This window comes from Vombatus ursinus, unplaced genomic scaffold, assembly GCF_900497805.2.
Source record: "Vombatus ursinus unplaced genomic scaffold, bare-nosed wombat genome assembly UNPS02001287.1, whole genome shotgun sequence".
NCBI lineage: Eukaryota > Metazoa > Chordata > Mammalia > Diprotodontia > Vombatidae > Vombatus > Vombatus ursinus.
In genome coordinates this window covers 11,038,946-11,051,076 of record NW_020941065.1, presented here as the reverse complement: position 1 = coordinate 11,051,076, position 12,131 = coordinate 11,038,946, and the positions used below count along the sequence as shown (strand labels likewise).

Sequence of the window (12,131 nt, the reverse complement as noted above, 5' to 3'; positions counted from 1 at the left end):
TTATCTGACTCTTAACAACCACGTGGACTTGTCCGTGGGATTTTCTTAGCAAAGATACTAGAGTGGTTTGCCATTTTCTTCTCCAGTTCATTTTATACACAGGAACTGAGGCAAACAGGGTTAAGTGACTTGTCCAGTGTCACAGAGCTAGTAAGCATCTGAGGCTGAATTTGAACTCAGATCTTCCTGACTCCAGGCCTGGTGCTCTAACCACTGTACCACCTAGCTGCCCATCCTGTATTCCTCTTGTCCTAATTGACTCTGTGATAAATTATGAGCTGCATTTAAAGCCATTTACAATTTGGCTCTAAACTCTCTTTCTAAATTAAGCATATGTTACTTCCCAAACGGCCTACTTAAGGTTACCAGACATGTCAGTGTACCGGAGCCAGGTCTAATTGGCTCCTAGGAGCTGATTGTTAAATTTTCTGTGAGAACATTTATAGCTCCGAAATTGGCAGATGCTGCAATTCAGGGCTTGATTTCATGTTTTGTTGATTGTGTAGACTTAAGAAAATGATGGAAGCAATGTTACTAGGACAGATTAAAACATCAAAGTGTATCATGTGCACATTTTTTCCCCAAGAGCCAGTTGTTAAACATTTACCAGCACACTCCAGCCTGTGCATCCTTTGCACAAGTAATCAATTCTATGCCTCAATGCTGTCGTTCCCCACCATCACCTTGTAGAATCACCAGCTTCCTTCAAGGCTCAGCTGAAGCTTCCTACATGAGGTTTGCTGGTCTTCTCCCTACAATCCATCCCTCAAAATTACTTTGTATTTGCACTGTATATATGTTGTATGTACTTAACTGTATACATGTTATCGACTCCCCAACCCCCACTTCCATAGCGTGTGAATCCCTTGGGATATCTCATTTTTCTTCTTGAATATCTAGCATCCAGCCTGATGCCTGGCGCACAGTAGGCCCTCAGTGAATGTTTATTGACTTAGATCGCCATCCCCCATGCCCATAGTTGAACTGTGGGACATTAGGCTAATCAAAGGATGCCCTCCATTGAGTAGAATCGTGGGTATGTCCTACTCGGATTTGTCCTGGGGGCTTCGTTTTTCCCTGCCAGGGGGGACATCCCCCAGCAGCTGTCACTGACCAAAAACACCATGGGACAGCCCAATTCAACTTTCCCTCCTCTGTTCTCCAAACTCTCTTCCCACAGACTCCACCTCCTGGCAACTTGGCCAGCAGGGCCCTGAATGAGGTTTCTGTTATAGCACATTCTTTAAAAAGGTCTTTTTACCACCGGGTGGGGACGGGAGGGGGCCTTTGATAGAGGCTCCAGCCCACAGAAGTTGGACACTGGACAGGCTTCCTCAGCTAAGTCTCGAGCAGAAACAGCAAACACAGGAGATTTCATCATGGGACTTCTCTGGTGAACCATGGGCACGTGTGGTTCAGCTCTCTGCCCACCAGGACTCTAGGCAGACCAATCCTCCCCTCCCCCCTAGACAACCCCTCTACTTAGAAGGAGCACACAGAAAACATTGACAAAGACAGAGGGGGTCAGTCAGTCAGTCAACAAACACTCATTAATCTCTTACTACATGTCAGGAGCGCGACTGAGTGCTGGGGATCTGAAGAAAGGCAAAAAACCAGTCAGTTCATGATGAACTCTGAATGCAGACTGAAGCAGACTTTTTAAAACTTTCTTCATTTTTACTGTTTTATTTTGTCTGTGTTTTCTTTTGCAAGATGGCTAATACGGAAATATGTTTTGCACGACTTCACATGTATAATAGATATCAAATTGTGTGCCTTCCTGAGGAGGGGAGGGATGAGAGGAAGGGGGGAGGGTTAGAGAAGAGAGAGAATTTGGAGCTCAAAATTTTTAAAAATGATTGTTACAAAAATTTTTTACATGTAATTGGGAAATATTTATGAAATAAAAATATTTTTTAAAACTAAAAGTCAATCAACAAACATCTGTTAAATGACTACGTGCTAAGCACTGTGCTAAGCTCTGGGAAAATAAAGGCAAAAGACAGTCCCTGCCCTCAAGTAGCTTACATTCTAAGGGGTGAGGGGAACAAGACATAAATAACTAGGTATATACAAGATATAGACAGAGTAAATGAAGGTAGAGTCAGCTAGGAGTGATGGGCTGGGGTCAGGAAGACTCATCTTCCTGAGTTCAAATCCAGCCTCAGACACTTACTTAGTGTGTGACCCTGGGCAAATCATTTCACCCTGTTTGCCTCAGTTTCCTCATCTGTAAAATGAACTATAAAAGGAAATGGCAAACCACTTCAGTATTTCTGCTTAGAAAGCTCTAAATGGGGTCACAGAGCCAGACAAGACTGGAAAACAATTCAATAAGTACAACAAAATGGAGGTAATCTGAAAGGGAAGGTTGACAGCTGAGTCAGAGCACTGGTTTGGAACCAAAAGATCAGAGTTCTTAGGCAAGCTTTGTCACTGAGAGACTGAGTAGTGGTTTTTATGATTCACTTGACCCCCACCCCACCCCACACACCTAATGTCTACATGTAAGGAAGTGGTTGATCAGGGGAATTTCCATGTCAACCTAATGAGTTTTCAGCAAATAAGATACAAGTGCCTTGAGGGTAGAGACTGTTTTATTTTTGCCCTGGGTCTCCCCCTCCCATATGGCACATAGCAGGTGCTTAATAATTGTTGATTCATTCATTGCAGGGTTTGAGGCTTCGTTTAGGAAGTGGTTTTCCCCGTGGAAAGTAAGGCATTGGCTCTTAGGTCCATTTATGTCTTATTTACAAATGATTGATTGACCCAGCAATACCACCACTTCTAGGGCTGTATCCCAAAGAGATCATACAAATGAGAAAAGGACCCACCTGTACAAAAATATTTATAGCAGCTCTTTGTGTGGTGGCAAAGAATTAGAAATTGAGGGGATGGCCATCAACTGGGGAATGGCTGAACGAGCTGTGTTGTATGATTGTGATGGAGTATTATTGTGGTATAAGAAATGATGAGCAGAATGTTCCAAGACTATTCCAAGGACTCATGATGAAAAATTCTATCCACCTCCAGAGACAGAACCAGTGGAGTCTGAAAGCTGATCAAAGCAGACTTTTTTACTTTGTTTATTTTTCTTAGGGTTTCTTTTGGTCTGTGTTTTCTTTTACAACATGACTAATACAGAAATATTTTTGCATGACTCTATATGAATAATCTATGTCAAATTGTTTGCCTTCTCAAAGGGGGGGAGGGAGGGAGAAAGGGAAAGAACTTGAAATTCAAAATTTTTTAAATGAATATTAAAATTTTTACATGTAATTGAAAAAAATTAAGCATTTTTATATATTATATATACTCCTGATACTATGCTATAAGAACTGATGAGCAGGATAGTTTCCAAAAAACCTGGGAAGATTTATATGAACTGTTGTAAAGCGAAGTGAGCAGAACCAGGAGAACGTCGTACACAGTAACAGCAACATTGTGTGATCATCAGCTGTGATTGACTTAGTTCTCAGCAATGAGATGATCCAAGACAATTCCGAAGGATCCATGATGAAAGATGCTACCCGCCTCCAGAGAAAGAACTGGTGGAGTCTGAGTACTGATCAAAACATACTTTTTAAAACTTTTTCTTTTGTCTTTTTGTGTATTTTCTTTTATAACATGGCTGTTTTGCATGACTTGACATGCATTTTGTTGTGCAGTCATTCAGTTATGTCTAACTCTTTGTGACTCTGTGGATTATAGCACTGCAGTCCATGAGATTTTCTTGGCAAAGTTTACTAAAGTGGTTTGCAATTTCCTTCTCCAGTGCATTAAGGCAAAGAGAAAGTTAAGTGACTCGTCCAGGGTCATACAGCTAGTCAGTGTCTGAGGCCAGGTTGGAACTCAGTCCTGCTGACTTCTGGCCCAGAGTTCTATCCACTGAGCCACAAGTATATAATCAATATCATATTGCTTGCCTTCTCCATGGATGAGACACGGGCAGGAAGGAGGGAGAGAATTTGGAACTCAAAACTTTAAAAAATGAATGTGTTTTATATATATATATATATATATGTCTATATATATATATATATAGACATATATATAGACATATAATTGGGAACAATTTAATGAAATAAATAAAAATTTTAAAGATTTTTACATGGAATTGGGGAAATATTTAATGAAATAAATTTTCATTTCCTAGATTTCCTTCTTTATACAATAGAAAGTGATGAATGAAAGAATGAGGACATAAGGCAGGTACCCAAGAAGCTGCAGAAAATAAATGAATTTGGACAGAGCAGGAATGGAAGCTGGAATGTTCTTCAAATTTCAAATCTCTGGCTAAAGTCAACATAAAATGTCAAGGCTGGGGAGATGGAGTCTACCCCTCCCCAAGAGAGGGCCATGGAGGGCTTGCAAGAGGGGAGAGCGATAAGGTTCAGCAACCCCTTTTCTCTAAAGGCGGCATAGCAAAATAGGGTTGATCGCAGGCATCAAAGCGGAAAGGGACCCTTGAGATCATCAGGGCCAGGCCTTGAGGCCACATGTGGCCCTCTAGGTCCTCAAGTGTGTGAATTCAAACAGGTTTGAATTCCATCAAAGGGCCACACTTGAAAACCTAGAGGGCCATGTGTGGCCTTGAGGTCACAGGTTCCCCAACCCTAATCTCTTTATTTCTTTTTTTTTTTTAATTTCTCTGAAGTGACCAATTTTGAACTTTGAAGATAAATAATCTCTATAAATTTAAAAAAAATATCTGAACCTAACAAATGACAAATAAAATTAGTTTAAACTGAGACAGATGATTGTCCGTGCAACCCCAAATCTCTTTGCCGGACAGCTTGCTTTTCCTTTTAAGAACATAATAAGTTTAGCATGTCACTCTCGAAACTGTCCTGCTTCCCTTCTGGCCTTCTTTCTGTTCTCTTTTGTGCATTTTAAAAAGCACTTCAATGACCCTCTTTTAAATTTTTTGGGGGCCATCCTATTGCTACCCCATTAGATTGTGAGCTCTTTGAGGGCAGGGACTGTCTTTTGCCTTTTTGTATCCCCAGTGCTTAGCATGGTGCCTGGCACATAGTAGGTGCTTAATAAATGTTGATTAGTTTTTGATGATTGCTAGCCCTCCCACTTTTTTGCGCCCACTATCCAAAAGAACCTCTCAGAATAAATAAATGTAGTTAAGAAAAACAAATTCCCACCCTGTCAGAAAATGCATGTCTTGTTTGGCCTCATGAATCCATAACCTCCCTGTTAGGAATCAACCCCTTATTTCATAGAAGGGCAACAGAAGCTTGGAGAGGAGATATTTCCCTGAGTCACAGAACTGTGAATCAGAAGTCATCTCCTCCAACCCATATTTAACAAGGATCCCTTCTACAACAAAAGGGGTTACTGAGGTTTTAAGGAAAAATGTCCAGTGTTGGGGAGCTCATTACCTCTCAAAGCCACCTGTTCCATTTATGAAAAGCTAGCATCATCAGTAAGTATTCCTTGACCTCAAACCTAAATCTGCCCCTTTGCAGCTTTCTTGCCCTGTTCCTGCTTCTACATGCTAGGGACAAAGCCAATCCTTCTTCCAGGCATAGCCCTTCCAATATTTGAAGAGATTAGAACTATCTCCACATTTCTCCTATCTGCACCCCACTCTTCAGTCACACAGCTACCACCTCATTTCAGGCCCTCATCACCTCTCTTCTGAACTACTGTAATAGACTCCTAATGGGCCCCCCTTCTACAAGACTCCCCCTGCTCCCCTCTGCTGCAAAAGTGATTTTTCTTTTCTTTTTCTGTGAGGTAATTGGGGTTAAGTGACTTGCCCAGGATCACACAGCTAGTAAAATGTCAAGTGTCTGAGGCCGGATCTGAACTCAGGTCCTCCTGATTCCAGGGCCAGTGCTCTATCCGCTATGGTGCCGCCTAGCTGCCATATAATTTATATATGTCTTTATATACATTTTCTTGGCTAGACTGTGAAGTCCCTGAGGTCAGGAACTGTTTGCCATTTGTATTTATAGCCCAGTGTTTAGTGCAAGCTAGTAAATCCTTGTTGGTAAGTTGATTGCAATATGGCCATTCATGGCAGAGCCTGTTGCCTCCTTAGGGATAACTCTAAGAGAGCTTCAGGCAGACCAAGATCCCACCAGTTTTGCAGCCAGCCAGGTCACCCTGAGGATTCATGCTGCCTCCAAAACTCCCCCAAGTCTTTTTTCCCACAAATTGCCAACTAGCAATAGCTTCTCCATCTTTTATTTATAAAATTGATTTTTTGAACCCAAGGTAAGACTTTACATTTACCTCTATTAAAATTTTCAATTCAGTTCAACAAACATTTATTAAGTACTACTATGTGCCAGGCAGTGTGCTAAGTGCTGGGGATAGGATACAAAAAGAGGTAAAAGACAGCCCTTGCCCTCAAGGAGCTTATAATCTAATGGGACAGGTGGGGAACAACATGCAGAACTATATATATACAAGCAAGTTATATATAGGATAAATAGGAAATCATTAACAGAGGGAAGGCGCTGCAATTAAGAGGGGTTAGGAAGAGGGGGGATTTTAGTTGGGACTTAGAGGAAGCCAGGGGCAGCTAGGTGGCACCATAGTGCATAGAATGCCTAATATGGAGTCAGGAAGACTCATCCTTCTGAGTTCAAATCCTATCTTAAGACATTTCCTAGCTGTGTGACCCTGAGAAAGTCATTTCATCCTGTTTGCCTCAGTTTCCTCCTCTGTAAAGTGAGCTGGAGAAGGAAATGGCAAACCATTCCAGTGTCTTTGCCAAGAAAACCTAAATGGGGTCATGGAGAGTCAGACAGGACTCAATAACAATACCAAAAAGAAGCCAGGGAGGTCAGGAGTGGGAGTAGCAGAGGGAGAGCATTCAGACACGGAGAAGGGCTAGAAAGAATCTTTGCTCCAGCCCATTGCTCCAGCCTGTCGAGGAGTTTTCGGATCCCAGTTCTGCCATCCAGAGCATTAGCCCTCTTTCCCAGCTTTGGGTCACCTTCATACACACTTGATAAGCATGCCTTCCATGCTTTTATCCAAGTCACTAAAACAAATGCCAAACAATATGAGATCGAGGAGAGTTGTCTAAAGGCCTCCCCGAGACCCCCTAAGTTAACACTGAACCCTCCATTCATTCGTGATGACTCTTTGGCTCCAGCCATTCACCCAATTTGGATGGAAATCCTTCTAATTGTATTCACCTAGCACAGGTCTCCCTGTCTCTTCCCTAAGAACAGCATGAGAAACTTTGTCAAATGTTTTACTAAAATCAAGGCAAACTATAGCTCCAGCACCCTCCCCACCGCCTACCAGTTTTGTGTAAGATTAGTCGGTGACAACCTGCTTTTTTGATGATCCTTTTTTTTTAATGTTTCCTGCTTTCCCTTTCTAAATGATCATTGTTCACTCATTTTTTTTTCAGTCCTGTCCAACTCTTTGTGATCCCATTTAGGCTTTTCTTGGCAAAGATACTGGAGTGATTTGCCATTTCCTTCTCCAGCTCACTTTACAGATGAAGAAACTGAGGAAGACAGGACTAAGTGACTTGCCCAAGGTTACATGACTACTAAGTGTCTAAAGACAGATTTGAACTCAAGTCTTCCTGAGTCCAGGCCCAGTGCTCTAACCACTGTGCCATGTGTTCATTAGGCATCCCTTTAGTAATATGTCCTTGGATTTTGCCAGGAACTGAAGTCAAGCTCTCCGACCTGCAACTTGCATATTCCATCGTCTTCCTCACTTCTCTTTTTTTTTGAGCTTTGGGAGAATTTTGGCCCTGCTCTCATCCTGTGGTCCCTGTCTGTGTCTCCACTCTCTCTCAAAGGTCCCTGACATTGGCTCACCAAGTGGAGGATGCAGTTTATCTGGGCCTTAGTTAATTCATGAAGGTTGGCTAAGTGTTTTCTGATAATCCCTGTGTTTATTTATCTTAGGTATCAAAGTTCTATTAGCTATATTTGTTCTGTGCTTTTCAGTCCTAAGGCCATTCTCATTGGGAGAAAAAAAACAGAAACAAAGCAAGCCTCGGGCAGCTCAGCCTTCTATCTATCCTCAGCAACTATCCCAAAGAGCATTTCTATTTCTTTTTAATCTTCCTCTTTTCCTCTCTACTAGCTAATACAAAAATGGAAGAAATAAACAAAAACTCCCTCCGTAATTCTTTCTATTGTACTTAGCTTTCTTTAGAAGGCACAGTGAACAGAGGGCTGCTTTTGGAGCCAGGAAGAGCTGAGTTCAAATACAGCCCCAGACCCTTGCTAGCTGAGGGCCTCAGATCAAGTCACTTCATCTCAGCCTGCCTCAGCTTCCTCAATTGTAAAATGGAGAAAATGAATAAAATAACGTATGTAAAACATTTGGAAACCTAAATATTAGCCATTGTTGTTAGCACTTTTGCCACTAGGTGGCACCGTAGTGCACAGAGAGAACTGGCCTTGGAATCTGGAAAACTCATTTTCCTCAGTTCAAATCCAGCTTCAGACACTTACTAGCTGTGTGACCCTGGGCAAGTCACTCCACCCTGTTTGCCTCAGTTTCCTCATCTGTAGAATGAGCTGGAGGAGGAAATGGCAAATTACTACAGTATCTTTGCCAATAAAACCCCAAAATAGGGTTGAGAAGAGTCAGACACAATTGAAACGACTAAACAACATCGACATTATTAGCACTTTGGCTTAAATGAGAAAGTGCACCCAAGGTCATACGGAGACTGCATTTTAGGACCGTTCGGTGATTGCTAATTGGACACGCTGTTGGAGGGAACCAGCAAGAGAGAGACCTAGACCTGGAAGCCTCAGCAGTCATTTAATCTAGCAGGTTCATTTTACAAAAGGGACAACTGAGGCCAGAGAGAAGGGTGACTTGAAAAGGCCATAAAAGCAGCTGAGCTGGCTTCATATAACCCAGTTTCTCTGCCTCCAACTCCAGGTCAATCCTTCCTGGACACTCTAGAGAGACCCTGCCCTAGACCCTACTCTCCTGACTGGGGGCTCCCTCCCCAGGAGACCATTTAGAATAATGCCTGGCACAGCATAAATGCTTATACCCGTTCTGGCTGGCTGTCTAACTACCTCTCTCTTTCCCAATCCCACTGTTGAGATGCAAAGCACCTCAACACAACCGTAAGGTCTTTCCCAAGGTCAAGAGCACAGAGCTCATAAGAGGCAGAGGTCAGTCTGAAATTCAAATCTTCCAATGCCAGGGTCTTTCCCATTTCCCTCCACCCCCACCACCCCCCTTTCATCCGATGTCTTTCCTAGAAGCCATTAGTATTGCATGGAGATGGGCCACTCTTTCCTAGGTCAGATCCAGGAGCCTCCCATCCCTGCAGGCACTCTCCCCGGGCCCGTCACCACTCACCTGCTCACCTGCTCTCCCAATCTCCTGGGGACAGAAGGGATCAGAGTAATCCGTCAGCCAAGGACTTCTCCCCTGCCTCGCTCTGCTTCAAGGGTCCCAGCCTCCCTTCGGAAGCCTCTCTTACCCCCTCCCAGGGCTGGAGAGGGAGGTCAAAGTCTTCCAGTGACTGCAGTGGCCCAAACAGCCAGTCAGGAACAAGGCAGGGGTTCTGGCTGAGGTAGAGCTGAGCCCTTTGGCCCGACTTCGGAATGAAACTGGAATTGGGCCCAGCCTTGGGAGATCTTACTCCTCTGTCTCGTCCATCCCATGAGAGGTGACTTGAGCTCTCTAGCTTCATGGGGACAGCTGGCTGTGACTGAGCCATCTCCTGGCTGGCTAGTTTGATTGGGGAATGAGGTGGAGGGGGGCACAGGGGAAGAAAACAGGAGAGAGAGGGGGGCTGCTTCTTGAACTCCTCTTACCGGAGTTGGAGGGGGGTGGAGCTCAGCTCTCAGAGCCAACGTGGGCCTGGGCTCCAGGAGGCCAGAAAGCCAGGCCACAGGCTACCCAGGACCTTTAGCCTGGGGCTGCTCCCTAGGAAGAGTCCGAGAAACGCAATGCCACTCTGGGACAATGGGGGAGCCCGGATCCTGTGTGCCCAGGGAGGCGCCTGGCTGTGCTGAGGAAGATGTGTGGGCCTTCACCGCCGTCTCCCAGAGACACTTGCCATGGAGCTGACCCCGAGTCTGCTCTCTGGCCAGCTTTAGGCCCGACCTTACTTTGCCTTACGTTCTGAGGCCTAGGAGCGGGGGGTTCTGTTGCTCTGTCTGGGGGCCTGAGGCCAGAGATAAGTCTGGTTTATTACCAACTATTCCCGTTTATTTTTAAAAATACAAGTTTCCCATCCTTCCCCCCTCATACCCGCAACCAAATGAGGTCAACATGTCTGCCAGCTGGAAAGGCTCTCAGAGGTCATTCCCTCCAGACCTTTTGATTAATTTTATTTTGTTTAAAAATAAGTTTTATTGATACTTTTTCTACTTAGATCTCCATCATTTCAGGATATAGATCATCTGCCATTACCACAGTCATCTTGCCTTGTCATGGAGAAAAAATAGCTAAGCAAAATCAACTGACACAACCATGATTTGACAATGTATACAACATTATACACCTGTAGCCCTCCACCTTTCTGCTAAAAGGTAGGAAATGTGCTTCCTAGGATCATAATGTAGCAAAAAAAATTCATTGCCAGGTCCAACAGGACTGGGATGTTTGCCCTCTTCTTCTCATGGAGCCACTAGTTCTGGATCCATGCTCAAAGCCCAGGTTCAGTCCTAGGAGAGAGCCTGGCATCTAAAGAGAGAGGTCAGATTCTTTTTCTTAACTGTAAGACTCTTTACACTCCCATGAGCCCTGGAAAAATCACTTTAAACTTAGTTTTGATTCATTTCTAGGGTCTACCCGAAATGGTGAGAGTATTAGATATATAACATAGATCAGATATAGGTCAGCTATTTATTTCCTCCATGCTAAACCATAAAAGACTCACAAGTGTACATTAATAAATCATTAACAATTTATAGCAGCAACTTATAACTACTCTTTTTCTCTCCTGGGAGGTTGATATTAAAAACAAGAAGCATTTGTAAGTCTGCTAAATAAGCATTTCACATTATATTTGGGTCCTGCAGTATCTCCCTCGAGGTCCATGCCTCCTGAGGGGTTGAACTCATCCTCCCATCTTCTCCATTAGCATTATAATGAATGTAGGTGATACCTTGAATAGTGCAGACTGTCTCAGCTGAAGGACTCAGAAACTCCCTACCTCTCAAAGTCACAAAGTTTGTTTTCACTGCGAGAAAGCTCCATCTCAGGATCCTGTTTGGTCCCCCACTTTCAGGCAAAGAAAAACAAAGCTGAGGCAGCCAGGGGCTCAAAGCCCAGGCTCAGGCCCACCTGTGCGGATACCTACCTTAGTGGCTACATGAATGGAGTCATTTCTGGCAGGGTGCAGAGGGCAAATGGCCCCTCCCCATTCCCTCACAGGAAGTCTAGGCCAAGGAACCAAGGGAACACCCAGGGTTTGCTATGTCACCCCAAAATGCCAAGTCCTTCGGTGGCAAGCCCCATGTGTCCCCAGAAGTTACCAGAGGGAGCTCAGGACCTTTGCTCCATGGGTTGAGCTACAATCCAACCGATGGGACAAATAGTAGCCTACATGTAGACTGGAAGGGACCTCAAAGATCATCTCCAGGGGTTCTTAACCTAGGGTCCATGAACTTTTTTGAAAAATACACTTTGGCAACTATATTTCAATATAATGGGTTTGCTTTGTAATCCTGTGTATTTTATTTCATTCATTGACCAACATTATTCTGAGAAGACGGTCCATAGGCTTCACCAGACTGCCAAAGGGGTCCATTAGATTGGGGGGGCAGGGAGGAATAAGCATTTGTACAATGCCTACTGTGTGCCAGGCACCGTACTAAGCATTTTTTACAAAGATTATCTCATTTGATCCTCACAACCACCCTGGGAGGTCAGGGCTATTGTTATCTTTATTTTACAGATAAGGAAACCGAGGCAAACAGAAATTAAGGTCACACAGCTAGTAAATTTCTATCCACAGTGCAGTAATAATATTATATACAGTCATATAGCTGCCCCCTACAGGACAGAGATTGTTTTATTTTACCCTCTGTATCCCCAGCCCTGATCATAGTGCTTGGCACATAGTAGGTATTTAATAAATATGTGTTGAGTTGAGTTTAATTGAATTGTTCACAGAATCTCATCAGAGTTGGAAGAGACCTTAGGACACCAGC

General features: G+C 43.7%; 1 protein-coding gene across 3 annotated transcripts in view; it reads right to left on the bottom strand.

Moving 5' to 3' along the window:
• Positions 1-9,457, bottom strand: part of DAO (D-amino acid oxidase) — a 38,103-nt gene extending 28,646 nt beyond the window's left edge. For 2 of the 3 annotated variants that reach the window (XM_027865025.1, XM_027865039.1), the window contains exon 1: positions 9,325-9,457. The gene's annotated coding sequence lies outside the window, so the exon portion shown is untranslated. The remainder of the gene's footprint in view (positions 1-9,324) is intronic. The other variant, XM_027865034.1, reaches the window with a different exon arrangement.
• Positions 9,458-12,131: the final 2,674 nt, after the last annotated feature.